Raw genomic sequence first — 18,323 nt, 5'->3', positions numbered from 1 at the left:
GGCTGCCTTGGGGAACACCATCTTTAACAGTTTGCATGGACGAAATTTCCCTGTTTATAGATACACACTGGTGTCTGTCTGTTAGATAGCTTTCGATCAGATTTAAGGCTACACCACGAATTCCATAACACTGCAGTTTTCCTAATAATGTCTTGTGGTTTATTTTGTCGAATGCTTTCGACTTACCTAAAAATATGCCAAGTGTGAACTTTTTGGCCTCAATATTTTTGAGAATCAATTCCTTTTGAAACAATAGGGCTCTTTCGGTTGAGTAGCCTGACCTAAAACCAAATTGTGATTGAGTTATAACGGAATGTTTATCGAAAAAATTAAACAGTCCAGTATGAATAATTTTTTCAAGTCCCTTGGAAAAAAACGGGAGAATTGAAATCGGCCTGTAATTTGTTAAAGTGTTTTTGTCTCCATTTTTGTGGATTACCGTCACCTTAGCATCCTTCATATTCTGTTGGAAAGTACCGCTTTTTAAGGAAACGTTGTAAATGTGTGTCAGACATAGACTAAGTAGGTCAATAACATGTTTTATCGCTTCCATTTTTAGGCCATTGAAATCCTCACTCTCAGACATCTTAAAGCTTTTAAACACTCGTATTACCTCATCTTCATCTGTCGGACAAAAAAAATGTGATTCGGGGTGAAGCGTATCTGGAATGTTATCTCGAACCATTTTCTTCTGCTTGATGCAGTTAATTTCATTCAACTTTTTCGGCTCATACGAACGAAGCGCACTGTTTTCGTCACTGCTAAGAACATGGGCGGCACGCAGCTGTTTTTTCTTATTAACAAGAACTTTCATGAAAGATTCATAATGATTGGAAACAATATTAGTTAATTCAAGAGAATCCCGTTTAAGCGTCTCATTTCACTTCGCAAAATGTGCACTCGACATTTCAGAGACCTCCGGTTTGAAAACCAGGCGCAAACCTTTAGGCAACGTAGCATTCGCGACGAACATCTTCATAGCCGAAGCGTGTAATTCACAGTGAGTACGCTTTTCGATAACCTTCCGTATTCTCATAAAATGGCGAGATGCATTAAGTAAGCAATCTTAACTAACTTAGTGGTTCCTAGTCAGTTCGTTCCATTGGAAAGAGCACCACGCTGTCCTTGTAGGTTGTAGCTAGAGTTACTCTATATGCTACCTTTAGGTAGCAGAGTCGCGCCAAGGTACGCCATCTTGGGTTCAAATGGCTTGCGGGAAAGCCACTCACCACCCACGTAGGAGCAGCGCCCGCGCTTCTGAGTACCGGCATCGTTTTTTTTTGCCTTTTCATTTTTTAAGAAGGTACGAGCAAAACTCGGTTTCTACATTCATACCAACAAGCCTTGACATTATGCTTACACACTTGATATATAATAATGAGACATAGTGCATTGGCTCGTTGAAGCAGCGATATATATATATATAGTTGCCCGCACATTCGCTTCGTTTTCTATTCCGCTGTTTTAACTCATTTACAGATATCAGATTATTTTTGCACTCTTGATCGCGATTGAGCCAGTCAGTGATACAATTTTTTTGTTGCGTTGGGCTCATTCGTAAACTGTGTGAGAAAGCCAGCTGTATTTAATTTTTCAACTGAATCGAGCTGGATATCGATCGAGAGTGACCGTGCAACGCCCGTGTTACCCAGGGCTCTCGTATTACAATCGCGGCTCAACGACAGCTGATTCGAATCATTCAACAGCCCTGTCGCGTCCAACATTCCCTTCGCTTAAGGTTTAAAAGCTGCACTAATCAAACGCGCTAGCTAAAACACCTTGCCGATTCGAATAATTGCAGGTTAACTTCTCCTTTATTTAGCGTTTCAACAGGCAGACCGATTTCGACGTATGCAGCCGACATACGCTGACCAACTCTGCACGTATAACCTATTCACTGCATCTCTGGGTATACAAATAGAGAAAGTCTTGCAGTGCCGTGCATAGATAAAAAGAAGCCAAGCGTTTACTCATTCCTCACTCAACACTAATCTTTCTATAGCAACGCCCGCTGAACAACATGCAATTAAAGTTACTATACAAGCACGAAGCATAGCTGGTGCCTTGTACTCAAAATTTTCATGCACATGGACTATAGAAAATTGATACATTCATAGGGCTTTTATTGCACTTGTCACATTTTAAGTCAGTGGACACAAGTAAACATACAAATATTGCATTGCACCTCTGTAGCACTATAAAAGCCTATCTTGAGATTTTTATTGCACTTGTCACAACCTGAATCAATGAACACAAGGAAACATGAAATCACTTATCACACTAGAACTTCTATAACACTGAAAAACATAGTCATAGGGAGGCTTTTATTGCCCTCGTCACATCTTTCTACAACACTACAAGAACTTATGGAAGCTTTCAGTGCACTCTTTACATACTCAAGGAATGAACACAAGCACACATACAAATATTTATTGCACTGCGCTTCTATAGCACCACGAAAACTTATCATGAAGGTTTCATTGCACTAGTTCTATTTTGAAACAACGCAAGCATGTATAATACCAGTTTTTTTTTGCATTAGCATCTCTATAACTCAATGAAAACATATCATGAGACTTTTATTGCACTTTCCACAGCCTAAAACAAAGAACACAAGCAAACATAGAAACATTAATAATACTACCACCTCTATAACACCACAAAAACATAGCGAGGTGTCAATTGCACTCATCTATAACACCACAAAAACATATCGAGGCTTTTAGTGCACTTTTCTCATCCTAATACAATGAACACAAGCAAATACATATTGCACTGCAATTCCATAACATTACAAAAATATATGCCAAGTGCTAGCTCATTTGACTGAACAAACTTTAGCACTTGACACGCTATGCAAAAACTTCTGTACACCACTTGTATTTGCTATTCGAATTGACTAGGAGCAAGGAAAAAATAATATCTGCGGTTGTACGTCCCGAAACCACGATATCATTTTGAGAGATGTAGTATTGGACTCGAAAATTTTGACTATCTGGTGTCTGACGTGCACTGACATCGCAAAGTACACCGGCATCTACAATAGGACAACAGAGCAAAATAAAATGAGGTCTGAGCATATGTAACTTCCTCTATAATAAGTTTGTTTTCATTCAATTTCGTTTTGCAGCTTACGATTGCATATGAAGACAGTACGATATTCGACTATAGTCGTGCGACGTTCCTTGACCTTTGTCGAAGGTATACCTTATCTCTTCCTAGTGTCCGCATAACCAAAAAAATTTCACGTATACTTCTTGCCAAAGATTTCATTTGACTGATATATTAACAAAAAAATGAATGGCTTCAGAATCAAGAAGTTTAATTAAAAATGTTTACTATAACACATAACTTACCATATTAGACAAATTTTGTTGCAATACCGAGTGCCTTGAAAAAGAAACACAGATCTGCAGCTCTAAGAGAGAACTATTCATCATGACTGGTGCCTGAAATGGTGAAAAAAAAGTTCAAAGCATGAAATCTAAATTAGTAATGGCGATTCATTAGGAAGATTACACACTTTTACGCTTGATGTTGCGGACTCTAGTGGCATTGTCATCGGCTGAAACTGAGAATAATTTAGCTGCATGTTGAGGAACCCCAGGTGGTCGAAACTTTTAGTCCCTCCCCCCCCTCCCCCACTGCGTCATCTCTCGTGATCATAATGTGGTTGTGCGAAGTCAAACCCCAACAAATGTAATTGCTAAAGCTCTAAAATGAGTTGAATGATAACGTAAACGTGTTGCCTTAATTGACACTTTGGCACAATATGCGCATTTCAACGCTTTTGGAGCCACACTTGGCAGATTGCTGAAGTTGTATCAAAAGCTCAGCATTTTTTTTCTTTAATGCAAACTTCTGCCTGCAAAAAAATTGGCGGCAGCCCTCTGTGCTACATTGTGGCATGATGAAATTTTTTTGAAAGTTTTAAACTTTTCCTCAGCAGCCTTCCTTAAGCTCTCCAATGGGCAGCTTGAATCGAGTAGCCGAGATTTATTCACTCGAAAAAGTTCCTCACACTGATGTAGCAATTTTACAAGCAAGTCAGACGGAACGTCCAGTAGATTTCGTCCTTGTTTTATCTGGCATTTCAAGGCCACACGCTCAGGAATGGCCTTCTTGCCGTCAGCCACGCTCCTCTTGCATATACAGCAAAGTTTGTACTTGTGAATAACAGCATATGCGATGTATCCAGAAAAATAAAGAAAGCTATCTTCTTCCTCCTCACACAGCTCCGAAATGCTCTCAAAGCTAGTATCCACCTGTTCGCCTAATTGCTTCTCGTATTAACCTTTATCTTTCAGAAAAGCTGAAAGATCTTGCGCATCATCGACTGCATAGGAGCCATGGCGGCTTGGTTGCGAGAATTGTGCCAGCACGATTACCCTGAAAGTTGCCTTAAATTCTCTTGCACGTGGAATTGGTGTTTTCAAACGAATTGTGCTAAATCAATTCTCAAAGGCATCTTGGCTCAGCCTGCTCAACATCAAAAACCTGAATTGACTTTCTGCAATATACAGCTGGCGCAACTCCACAGCACAAAGTGTGGAGAGACACGCACCTGTTTGAAAAGGCTTCCAGGAACTTTTACCTGTTCTATCGACAATCACCATGTCTGTCACCATACCTATGAAAGTAAGGAGAAAGCACTTCGCTTCATCTCCTTTCTGAGGACAGAGCTCATTCAGAGCAGTCTTCATGGTTCGTGACGTCATGATAGTGAACCATCGGAAAACTTGTTCAAGGAAAAATGCTGTAGTGAGAGCTTCTTCTGGGAGATGATTTTTGTGAACAAGAAGGCCAGCAGCTGTAGCATGGTGAAAAAGAGCATGTGCTGTAGCAACGTTCATTTTTTTGAAGTGCGAAGGGTCCAAGTCCCGCAGCTTCAAGTGTGGCAAGAGCTTCAGCTGATGTTTGGCGTCAAGTTCACAGGCCTTCTTAATGTGCTCTAGGGAGACCTGAGAAATATAGGACATAAGTATGCACTTTGACTTAAATGGTTATCAAGTTGTCACAGCATAGCATGTGCGTTACTAGTTAAATGACCCCTGACCAATAATTATTTGTTTTTACTTGCACAATTTATTAAGTGGCTTTCTATCTAATAACCACCTAACTGAATCTTAAATGGCCGTACTATTTAGTGACAAAAATTCGTAAATGGGGTTTATGCGGGAGCCAGCATTTTGAAAAGTGGACTGGCTGACAACTTGTTTCCACAAGCAGACATGCCCACTTGTGGAAACATCAGCTGCAATACAGTCCCTGCTAACGAATTTTTCCTCAAAATCTTCTGTCCTTCCTTGGATGCAAACCTCATTGGATTTCTAATGTATTGTGTAATTAATGTTAGCGGCACACATAAAACCAGTCGTGCCGATTTCCGTTTTGGTGGATGCTTCTGACATAGCTGTTGGCACTGTTTTGCAACAGCTAGTTTACAATGCATGGCAGCCTATATCTTTATTTTCACGAATGCTGGAATTACAAGAAACTCGCACTGAGCACACTCGCAAGCGTAGTTTTCAACAAATGGGATGATGATAATGATATGTTGTTTAATGGCGCAAGGGCCATTGATGGCCAAAGAGCGCCAGGAAATGATATCAGATGAGAGCATTGGTTATGGTAAATGGCTGTAAAAGGGCCTAAAATTCTGCGCTCTAAAGATGCGTAAGACATATATTTATTAAAATTATGAAACTGAAGTGAAGCATGCCTGGTGAGAATGAGTCTTTGGTTATCATGACATCATAAAATAGGAGCGTTATATTAGCACCGATTTCTCGCCAGCGCCCTTGGTCCCAAGGGTCGGGAGACAGGTGCTCTTTTGGATGTAGCACCCGCAGCAGCAGCCTCCTTTCAGAGGCCGTGCTACCGATCACTTGAGTAGATAACATGGAAAGTATTTACTTCCTTTAAGAATGCATTCAATGCATTATATTTAAAAAGAGGTTCGCGACCAATAAACATAGCTGGGTGAAGGGGTATGTGTTCCTTGTACGCTAGGGGAAAATGTTTTTTCCGGTAAGACTCTAGCTCAGAGCATTCAAGGAGTATGTGGAGCACGGTAAGTGGAAGGCCACATCTGTGACAGCTGGGTGGGTCACCACCGGACAAAAGGTATGTGCATGCTGTGTGTGTGTCCTATTCTAAGCCGACAGAGACTGACCTCTGTACGGCGCGTTTTCGACATGGGTGGCCAGTTACCGAGGTATGGTTTAATCAAGTGTAACTTGTTATGAGTTTGTAGATCCCATGACTTCTGCCACTAAGCCCTGAGCTTTTTCCGTATGTTTGGTTTTAGGTCCATTATAGGGACAGCAACTGAAGAGTTGGCAGTGCTTCCGGTAATTGACGTGGCGAGCTGATCGGCCAACACATTTCCTTCGATCTCACGGTGTCCTGGCACCCAGCACATGACAATATGTTGCTTGGAAGCATAGGCCGCGTAGAGTATTGAATAAAGGGATATAATTATAGGGTTTCTGTGTTTTTTAGATTTTTCAACGCTTTTACGACACTCAGGGAGTCTGTGTATATACCTACTCTTGGCGTATTCAATTCTTTGATGTGTTTAACGGCTACGAATAACGCGTAAGCCTCGGCTGTAAAAATGCTTGTGCTGGTGGCCAGAACGCCGGCATCCGAGAAGGATGGGCCGACCGCCGCATAGGACACGCCAGTATGGGACGTGGATGCATCAGTATAATATTTTGGACAGTCATGTTTATGTTGCAGCTCTAAGAAATACATCCGAAGGTGTATGGGGGAGGCATGCTTTGTGACAGTTACACAAAAGATGTGTCACAGTCTATAACCTGCCACTGCCATGGCGGGAGCCACAGAGCAGGGGGGCTGAGGTGGTATTCAAGACGCGGGACATCTGTTTCTTCAGCTAGGTCTCTAACACACAGCGAGAAAGGGCGTGCCATTGCAGGCCGATTGCAAAAAAGTTGAGAGCTGAACAGGTCGTTGAAGGTGGAATATGCGGGTTGCTCACTGTTCGCATTTACTTTAAGGAAATATATGGAGGAAGAATATGTTCTCTGCAGATGGAGTGACCACTCGTCCGATTCCACATAAAGGCTTTCAACTGGGCTTGTTCTAAAGGCGCCTCCCCGCAGGGGCGCCTGCGCAAGTAGGCGTTTAGTGTGTAGCGACACCACGGACCCGAGCTAACGGGGGGGTTTCGGCTCCCTCCCACGCCTAGCCGTGCGTGGCTTTGCCGTGTCCGGGCAAAAGGGGATCCTGGGGGTTGAGCCGACGCTGGGTGATTGGACCTTTAAGGCCGCCCGGCAGAGGCAACACACCCCTTTGGCCCCGGCTTCACGTAGACGGCACCCCTGGGCTGTCCCACCCAGGGGAAATCGGCAGTCGCCTTTTCCTATCTCTCTCTCCCTACATCTTCATTTTTCGTTCTCACTTTACATCTTTCCTGTATTCTCCTCACTTCATTTTACTTCCAATTTTTCCTGGCGGCAAGGGTTAACCTGGTGTAAATATCCAACCTTTGGTAGATATATTAGGTTATAGCGGCCATGTACGGCTGGCGCCTGTGTCTCCTTCGTGTCTCGCAGCGTCCCCTTGTTAAGCTCGGTGGTGGGTGGCTGGCATGGCCGCCGAATAAGCTACCAAATTTATGGGAACTCCTAGCCCTCTCACAACCAATCGCCCCTCCAAAAGGTGGCGCACCAATGCAATTTTTGAATTTCTCCCAAACAAGAAAGATAACTTCCCGAATACCACATCATCCACTGTGAAAGTACAGAAAAGAAAGCTAGAAGCATTTCACCTTTCCTTGTGTCCAGGTGCCTTATAGAAACGCTGGGCGCAGGCTACAAGGCCACAAAGACCACCAGTGGTGACCTGGTACTCGAAATAAAAGACCACGCACAGTACCAGAGACTGCATAAACTGATATCATTTGAGGATCAACCTATCACAATCACACCGCATCGAACCATGAACACCGTGAACGGTGTTGTATCAGATGGAGACCTGATGGACCTCTCTGATGATGAACTTCTCACAGGCTCGAAAGAGTAAAATATCATTCAGGTGCAGCGTATCAAAATAATAAGAGAAAATAAGGAAATCATAACGAAGCACATCATACTCACTTTCGCATCTAGCACTCTCCACACTGAAATAGCAACAGCATATCTTAAACTGCCAGTCAGACCATACATACCCAACCCGCGGCGCTGCTTTAAGTGTCAGAGGTTCGGGCACGGCTCCCAGAGCTGCCGAGGACAGTTTACCTGCGCGAAATGCGGCACGAAAGGTCATACCGCTGACGATGACTGTCAGCTACAAGTCCACTGCGCAAACTGTGAGGGTGACCATCCTGCATATTCCAGGTCATGCGTGGCCTGGAAAATGAAAAAAAAAGAAATTATAACTACAAAGTTTAAATTCAACATAAGCTTCCGTGAAGCGCGGCAGCGCGTTTCCCCGCATTTTGCTGGGAACACATCGTACGCCGAAGTGGTGCGAGGGGGGTCAGCACCACTTCGGTTTTCGGCAATGCCTTGGACCACGCCCAGCGTGCCGAGGCAAACGCCACAAGCCTTCATGGGGGAGCAGCCTCGGCTGCCCCACCCTCCTTGAATACAGCCCCACCGAAGGCCCCTGTGAACCCTGGCAGCAGCCAGGGCACTACACAAACTAAAGAGGTCCCCTCGGCCTCCATCCCGGTGGGGTTTAAGGCTCCGTCTGTCACGACGAAGCCTACGACGAAAACAACATTGTCGTCTCTCCTGAGGCGATGGACACATCAACTGCACCGGCGCAGACTGCGCCAAAGGAGCGGCGGGGTTCCCTCGACCGCTCTAAAAAATACAAAACGGTAATTACAGGGCCTTCTAAAGGCTCTGTAAGATAAGTCACTTCTTTCTTTATACACCAGCCACACTCATTTTGTACACACAGCACTTCTTTACTCCCATAATGGAGACACAAATTATGCAATAGAACGTCAGAGGACTACTTCGAAACCTCGACGATGTCCAAGAACTTCTAAACAAACATTCTCCAAAAGTGCTGTGTGTACGGGAAACACACTTAAAATCCAAGAATACAAATTTTTTGCGTCAATATGTTGTCTTTCGAAAGGACAGAGATGATGCTGTGGCGTCATCTGGTGGTGTAGCCATTATTGTTAATCGAGGAGTAGCATGTAGCCATCTACCACTACTAACATCCCTAGAGCCAGTGGCTGTTCGAGCAGTTCTATTGAGTAAGCTCGTGACCATCTGCTCTCTATACTTACCGCCGCAACACCGCTTGAAAAAACATGATTTCCAGTCTTTATAGATGAGTTACCAGAACCTTATCTGGTTCTAGGGGACCTGAATGCGCACGGCGGTTTATAGGGTGACTGTCGATGTGATGCACGAGGTCGTCTCATCGAACAGTCTTTTCATCAGGTGCTTGTATGTTGAATAGGAAAGAGGCAACGTATTATAACCTTGCAAACAATACTTACTCCTCCATAGACCTCAGTATCACATCTCCTTCACTTGTCCCATTACTTCAGTGGAAAGTCATAAATAACCCATACGGAAGTGACCATTTTCCTAATATTATTGGTGTACTCAAAACCAATGAATGTCCTCCACATGATCCCAAATGGCTGGTAAACAAAGCCGACTGGGAACAATTTCAAAAGATTACTCACTTACGTTGGACCAACATATGCGGATTTGGCATAGATGAAGCTGTGCAGTACATCACGGCTTTTCTTACTGACGCAGCAGCCAAGTGCATTCCACAGACATCTGGACTGCCCGGCAAACGACACGTCCCATGGTGGAACACTGAGTGTCAGAATGCGCGAAACGAACAGAACAGGGCATGGAGGTTGCTGCGGAACTCGCCGACAGCGGAAAACCTTGAGAGCTTTAAGAAAATAAAATCTCGAGGCAGGAGAACGCGTCGGCAGGCCAGAAGCAAAAGCTGGCAGAAGTTTTTATCAGGGATAAATTCATATACACAAGAGGCTAAAGTCTGGAACATGGTTCGTAGGGTGACAAGAAGACAAGTACACTCACACCCACTCGTAAACACACAGGGTGACAGCCTGGAAGATCAGGCGAACTTACTCGGTGCACACTACGAGCAAGTTTCTAGCTCGTCACATTATACCGAAGCTTTTCAAAGATATAAAGCAAGGATAGAAAAGCAGGAACTAGAATACAAGTACACAAAACACGAGGCATACAACCAACCTTTCAACTTAGCGGAGCTACAAACATCACTAAACTCTAGCAGTAATTCTGCACCAGGCTACGACCGTGTCACGTATGAAATGTTGAAAACCTGCCACTCAAAACGCGAAAGCTTTACTCTCTCTATACAATGCTATCTGGCTTTCTGGCACCATTCCTGCTTCCTGGAAAGAAGCTATTGTTATCCCTATTTTGAAACAGGGCAAGGACCCTTCCTCAGTTTCAAGTTATATGCCCATTGCACTAACCAGCTGCCTTTGTAAGCTTTTTGAAAAAATGATAAACCGCCGACTTTTACATTTCCTTGAAACACACAATCTGCTTCACCAGTTCCAGTGTGGGTTTCGAGAGGGTGGATCCACCACCGACCATCTGGTGCGTATCGAGGCACAGATCCGAGACGCTTTTGTCCACAAACAATACTTCCTCTCAGTGTTTCTCGATATCGAGAAGGCTTACGACACAACATGGCGTTTTGGCATATTAAGAGACCTGTCTCACCTGGATGTGCGCGGTAGAATGCTTTCCATAATCGAGAGTTACTTGTCCAATCGGAAATTCCGTGTCCGTGTGGGCAGTATTCTCTCCCAAACATTTGTGCAAGAAACGGGAGTACCGCAAGGTGGTGTACTTAGTTGTACAATTTTTATTATTAAAATGAATTCCTTGCACCTGTCCATCCCCAGCAACATGTTCTATTCCACATATGTCGATGACGTCCAGCTTGGCTTTAAGTCATGCAACTTAGCAATTTGTGAGCGCCAGGTTCAGTTATGTATAAACAAGGTCTTCAAATGGGCAGAGGAAAACGAATTCCGGCTGAACCCAGAAAAAAGCATGACGATAGTTATAGCGCGAGAACAAAACGATGACACAAAGACAAGAAGGACACGAAAGACACGAGCGCTAACTTCCAACTGAGTTTATTGCGCAGAGCACGAAAATATATAGAGGAGACAGTGACCATGTGATAAAAACCATATAGCACAGAGAGCAGAACATGAGTAAGAAAAACAAAAACAAACAACACAAAAACAAAGGCACTGAAAAACAGCAAAGAAAACCTAGAAGAAAACGAAACAGAAAGGTAAAGATAAAATAGCTGCCTGCCCGCACCGAAACCCTCGAGGATCCTGCGTTCCTTCTCGGACAAAGCCACAGAGGGCTTGCTAATACAAGGCACCTGTTCGCGTGCCATCTGCGCGGCCTCGACAATGACCCGGGTGCTTTCATCTCTGTGTTTGTACAGCGTCGCTGTGTCCTTGAAGAGGGGAACACAATTGCACTCAGTGCAGTGCTGAGCAAGGAAACCATCTTTCCCGTTTCTAACATTGTTCGCGTGCTCTCTCAGCCGATCGTTCAGACACCTTCTGGTCGTTCCGACATAACAAGCACCACATGAAAGGGGGGCCCTATAGACGACTTCCCGGGAGCAGGCCGCATACCGGGAGCAGGCCGCATGCGTCCTGCTCCCGGGAAGTCGTCTATAGGACCCCCCTTTCATGTAGTGCTTGTTATGTCGGAACGACCGGAAGGTGTCTGACCGATCGGCTGAGAGAGCACGCGAACAATGTTAGAAACGGGAAAGATGGTTTCCTTGCTCAGCACTGCAATGAGTGCAATTGTGTTCTCCTCTTCAAGGACACAGCGACGCTGTACAAACACAGAGATGAAAGCACCCGGGTCATTGTCGAGGCCGCGCAGATGGCAGGCGAACAGGTGCCTTGTATTAGCAAGCCCTCCGTGGCTTTGTCCGAGAAGGAACGCAGGTTCCTCGAAGGTTTCGGTGCGGCCAGGCAGCTATTTTATCTTTACCTTTCTGTTTCGTTTTCTTCTAGGTTTTCTTTGCTGTTTTTCAGTGTCTTTGTTTTTGCGTTGTTTGTTTTTGTTTTTCTTACTCATGTTCTGCTCTCTGTGCCATGTGGTTTTTATCACATGGTCACTGTCTCCTCTATATATTTTCGTGCTCTGCGCAATAAACTCAGTTGGAAGTTAGCGCTCGTGTCTTTCGTGTCCTTCTTGTCTCTGTGCCGTCGTTTTGTTCTCGCGCTATAACTATCGTCATGCCATACCAACTAGCCCAAGCTACCATACTTCCAGAAAAAAGCAGGTGTGTCTTGTTCTCCCGAAAGAGAGGCGTGCACTCAGAACCTGACATTGAACTGAACGGTCAACATCTCTCTATCAATGCGGAGCATAAATTCTTAGGCCTAATCTTGGACAACAAGTTGACCTTTGTACCACACATCAAGTATTTAAAAACAAAATCTTTAAAAGCCATGAATGTTATAAAAGTGTTGTCACGTACTACGTGGGGTAGTGACAGGCAATGTCTCATGAACCTTTATAGAAGCCTGATTCGCACCCGCTTAGGTTATGGGGCCGTTGTTCAGTCTGCGACTCAAAGTGCTTTGAAGATGCTGGATCCCGTGCACCATTTGGGCATCCGCCTTTCTACGGGTGCTTTTCGCACCAGCCCCGTAGAAAGCCTTTATGTTGAGTCAAATGAGTGGTCGCTTCATCTGCAGAGAACTTACATGTCCTTTGCATATTTACTTAAGGTGAAAGCAGATAAGAAGCACCCCTCCTACTCCACTAATAATGATTTGTCGAGCTCTATTCTGTTTCAAAACAGGCCTTTGATGAGGCAGCCCTTCTCAGTTCGCCTGAAGGGTCTAGCCGAGGAAACTGGAGTGTCACTTGAATGCAGTTTAATGGCTCCTGTAGTATACCCGCCACCGTGGCAGTGGCAGAATATAGACTGCGATGTGTCTTTCCTAGAAGTTACAAAACATGCACCTCTTGCCCATATTCGAAACTACTTCCTGGAACTTCAACACAAATACACACGTCTTGAGTTCTTTACAGATGCTTCCAAGTCTAAGTCCTCTGTGTCCTACGCTGCTGTCGGGCCATCCTTTTCGGATGCTGGCCCTCTACATACAGGCACAAGTATCTTCACAGCGGAAGCTTACGCGATATTTGTGGCGGCTAAACACATCAAGCAATCACAAATACAAAAAGCAGTAATTTATACGGACTCCCTCAGTGTGGTTACGGCTCTGCACAATCTTAAAAAACAAAAAAACGCTGTCCTCGTCTCACTTTACTCTATTTTATGCACACTCTACACACTTAAACACATGTTGTAGTGTGCTGGGTACCAGGGCAGCGTGAGATCCAAGGCAACGTGAGGGCGGATCAGCTCGCTGCATCCGTCCACAAAAGCACTGCCCCTACACCCATATCAATCCCGGTCCTTGATCTTAAGCCGTCTCTCAAACAAAACCTCAGGGACTACTGGCAGAGCAAGTGGGATAAACACACACAAAACAAACTACACGTTATCAAGCCACACCTTGGTCATTGGCCACCAGTATCAAGATCACGTCTAACAGAGGTAACACTAACAAGGCTCAGGATAGGACACACATACACGACACACTCATATCTTTTGTCCGGTGGCGATCCACCATTTTGTGACAGATGTGGTGAGGCATTAACAGTTCTTCACGTTTTAATCCAGTGTAAACAATTAGACTCTCTAAAAAGACAACACTTTCCATTACCCTACCGACAACATATACCATTACACCCCGCAATGTTTGTTGGTAGGGAACCACTTTTCACCCATAAACCATTGCTAGCTTTTTTAAGAGATGTCGGTTTTACCATTTAATATATTCGGGCATTGCGTAGCGCGACCTCTTAAGAGAGGTTGCTGCTGCAGTGATTACATTTAAAAGCACTTGCCTCGCAGCCCTTGGACACAAGGGCGCTGATGAGGCACTTGTGCTAGTGCCAAATATTTTTACACGTTTTTATTATCAAACCTTTGTCACCCTTTTTACTATGCATATCACGCCACTGTCATGATTTGAATACTTATGTTTTTACCCGTATTATCGCGAGGAATTTTAAGGCCCCTATACAGCCACGCAACATATCATTGTCCAGTTCTCTACTCATTGAAATGGCGCTCTTTGGCCATCAATTGGCCTTTGCGCCATAAAGCGCCACACATCATCATCATCATCTAAAGGCGCCTGTGGACAGGCGGATGCCTTGATCATTAATTTATTTATTTATTTATTTATTTATTTATTTATTTATTTATTTATTTATGTATTTATTTATTTATTACAAGTACCTACACCGCCCATTGGGCATTGTTGTAGGGGGGTTACAGTAGAAAATAGAATACAAAACAGCAAAATTAAAAGCAAATAAATCGTGCATTACAGTATACAGGAGAAATCAACACTTGTAGTACAGCATTAGAACAAAAAGTACAAAACACAGGATTATACAACGAAAGCAGTAATTATACATATGAAAAAATCAACAACCAAGAGATGTACAAAGCCAACGTTAAATATATGGGTTATTTCAGCAGCTCAAAATGCTGTTTCAACGGCTGTTAGGAAATTAGAATCAGAGAATATTGGTATTTTTAGCGCATTCCAGTAACTAATAGAATTTGGAAAGAAAGAGTATTTAAGGACATTCAATCGACAGGTATATTCTCTAATTTTATATAAGTGATCTTTTCGTTCGGACATATAACTAGACGTCTTTAAATACCGCTCTTTATTTAGCCCAGTCTTACCGTGATATATATTATAGAGAAATTTAAGTCTATGAACTTTCCGTCGTCCACAAAGGGGTTCCGATCCCAAGGCCTGAAGAATTCCAGAAGACCTTATTCTAAAATCGTAGTTTCCTGTAACAAACCTAGCAGCCCTTTTGTGCACCCTCTCCAACTTTTCTTTTAGTACATTCGTGAAAGGGTCCCAAGAAACACAAGCATACTCTAAAATTGGGCGCACATTTGTAATATACAGGGTTTCCTTGAGTGTTTGCGGCGCGTCGCTGAAATTTCTTTCAAAAAAAATGAATTAAGCGCGAAGCCTTGGCTGTGATTAGATCTACGTGACTGGTCCAATCTAGTGTTGCCGTGAATGTTACGCCGAGATACTTAACTTGATCTACCTTTTGTACTGCGCAGGAATTTAGGTAATAAGACCTGGATACTACCTTTTTTGTTATTAAATTGCACATGAAAACGTTTAGTTAGGTTCAAACTCATTTGCCACTGAGCACACCAAGACACAATCTTATCGAGGTCAGACTGAAGTACTGTGGTGTCATCAAAACACTTGACTGGGCAATACAAAACACAATCATCAGCATAAAGCCTCACTGTTGATTTCAAACCCAGTGGAAAATCATTGATAAAAATCAAAAACAGAAGCGGCCCCAGGACCGACCCCTGTGGCACCCCGGACAGTACATCAGCTGTTGATGAAGACACACCATTTATTACAACACATTGCTTGCGGCCGCTGAGATAATCCTTAATCTAGTCTATGGGGGTTTTAGGAATACCAAAAAACGACAACCTATGAAGCAAAAGACTGTGGGGGACGACATCAAAAGCTTTTTGAAGTCCAAAAAAACAGCCTCCAATTGAATGCCCTGGTCTAATGATGAAGCGATGTTATGTACGAATTCGGCTAGCTGTGTAACACACGAAAGGCCTGCGCGAAAGCCATGTTGAAATGGAGTGAAAAAATTATTATCTTGAAGGTGTTTTATAAGGCAAGAATAGATTATGTGTTCCAGTGTCTTGCAACAAACGGGGGTTAGCGATACCGGTCTATAGTTAGATACATTATCACGGACGCCGGATTTGTGCAAAGGCGTGATATTGGCTAATGAATAGGGTCCAACATTTTCAGAGCGCTTGGCGTGCCAGAGTGATAGACTATTGCCCCATACTCAAGGCGTGAGCGTATAAGGCTTCTATAAAGATTCATGAGGCACCTTCTGTCACTGCCCCACGTTGTTCGTGACAGCACCTTTAGGATATTCATTGTTTTCAAGCATTTATTTTTAATATGTTTTATGTGCGGTACAAAGGTTAACTTTGCATCTAAAATTATACCTAGGAACTTATGTTCTGTGTTTACGGGTAGACGCTCACCCTTAACGACCACTTCATGGTCAGGGTGCAAGCCTCTTTTTCTAGAAAAAAGGACACAGGTGCTTTTCTGTGGGTTCAGTTTGAACCCGTTTTCATCAGCCCATTTAGATACCTTGTTAAGGGTAAGCTGAACCTGTCGCTCACAGATCCCAAGACACACGATTTAAAACCTATCTGCACATCGTCGACATATGCTGAATAAAAGATATTACGTGGGATGTACAGACGGAGAGAATTCATTTTTATAATAAAGAGCGTACAGCTGAGCACTCCACCCTGTGGCACTCCGGTTTCCTGTACAAATGTTCGGGACAGAACATTGCTCACTCTAACGCGGAATGTACGATCAGACAGATAGCTTTCAATGACACTGAACATATTACCGTGTATACCTATGTGTGAGAAGTCTCTCAATATTCCAAATCTCCACGTAGTATCGTAGGCCTTCTCCATGTCGAGGAACACAGATAAGAAAAACTGATTATGAACAAAAGCCTCACGTATGTGTGCCTCGATACGTATAAGATGGTCGGTGGTAGATCGGCCCTCTCTAAACCCGCATTGGTATGGGTCGAGCAATTTGTTTGTTTCTAAGTAGTGGAGTAAGCGGCAATTGATCATTTTTTCAAATAGTTTGCAGAGGCAGCTTGTTAAGGCTATAGGTCTGTAACTTGATACAGTAGAGGGATCCTTTCCCTGCTTCAAAATTGGAATTATAACAGCCTCCTTCCAGGAGGAGGGTATCACACCTGAAAACCATATGCGATTATAAAGAGAGAGGAGGGTTTCTTTAGTTTCGGAGGGTAGTTCCTTCAGCATCGCGTACATTACGTTGTCAGAACCTGGGGTACATGTATTAGAGCAGCTGAGTGCTGTTCGCAGTTCTGCTAAGCAGAATGGTGCATTATATGCCTCATTTCTTGCGGATTTTCTTTCTAACTTTTGTTTTTCCATTCGTGCATTGTAATTCTGAAAGGATTCGGAGTAGTGTGAGGAGCTCGATATGTGTTCGAAATGTGTGCCAAGAAAGTTGGCTTGATCCTCCAAGCTTTCCCCGAGGCTATTTACTAGTGGAAGGCAATACGTTTGTTGGCACTTAATTTTCTTTACCTTATTCCACACTTTTCCCTCATCTGTGTATGAGTTGATACACGATATAAACTTTGTCCAGCTCTCTCGTCTAGCTTGTCGATGCGTTTTCCTTGCCTGCGATTGGACCCGCTTGAAATTTCCCAGGTTTTCAGCTGTAGGGGAATCGCGAAGCAACGCCCATGCTTTGTTCTGAGTGGTCCGTGCTTTCCTGCATGCGTCGTTCCACCATGGCACTCGCCGTTTAGAAGACATGTCGCTCGTTTTGGCAATATATTTAGATGCGGCATCAAGTATAAAAGCTGTAAAATATGTGACAGCGTCATCAATGGTCAGTGCAGACAGCTCAGTCCATGTCATGTGTTCTATACCCTTCCCAATCAGCTGAGTCAATCTTCCATCGAGGAACCTGTGGGGGTAGTTGATCTTTGTTCGGCGCACTCAGGATGATTCGGAAGTGGTCACTCCCATAAAAGTTTTGAAGAACGTTCCACTTAAAAACAGGTAAAAGGGACGGTGATGAAATTCTAAGATCTATGGAGGAGTACGTGTTGTTTGCAAGGCTAAAATACGTAGGCTCCGTTATATTTAAAAGACATAAACTAGAAGAGAAAAAGAGCTTCTCAATGAGACATCCTCGCGCATCACAGTGAGCATCGCCCCACAGGACATTGTGTGCATTAAAATCACCTAGAACCAGAAACGGCTCTGGGAGTTCATCTATTAATGATTCTAGATCACGTCTGTGTAGCTGTTTATGCGGTGGTATGTACACAGAACATATGGTAATGAGTTTATTAAAAAGTACAGCTCGAATGGCCACTGCCTCAAGGGCCGTTTGGAGCTTCAAATGCTGGCATGCTATACTTCGATCAGCTCTAATGGCCACACCGCCAGATGGTATGACAGCATCCTCCCGGTCTTTTCGGAAAATAATATGTTGCTGTAGGAAGTTCTTGTGCTTAGGAGTTAAGCGCGTTTCTTGCACACATAGCACTTTCACGTTGAACTTA

The sequence above is a fragment of the Rhipicephalus microplus genome, chromosome 2, assembly GCF_043290135.1.
Source record: "Rhipicephalus microplus isolate Deutch F79 chromosome 2, USDA_Rmic, whole genome shotgun sequence".
Taxonomy (NCBI): Eukaryota; Metazoa; Arthropoda; class Arachnida; order Ixodida; family Ixodidae; genus Rhipicephalus; species Rhipicephalus microplus.
Note: the sequence above shows the minus strand (reverse complement) of the source record.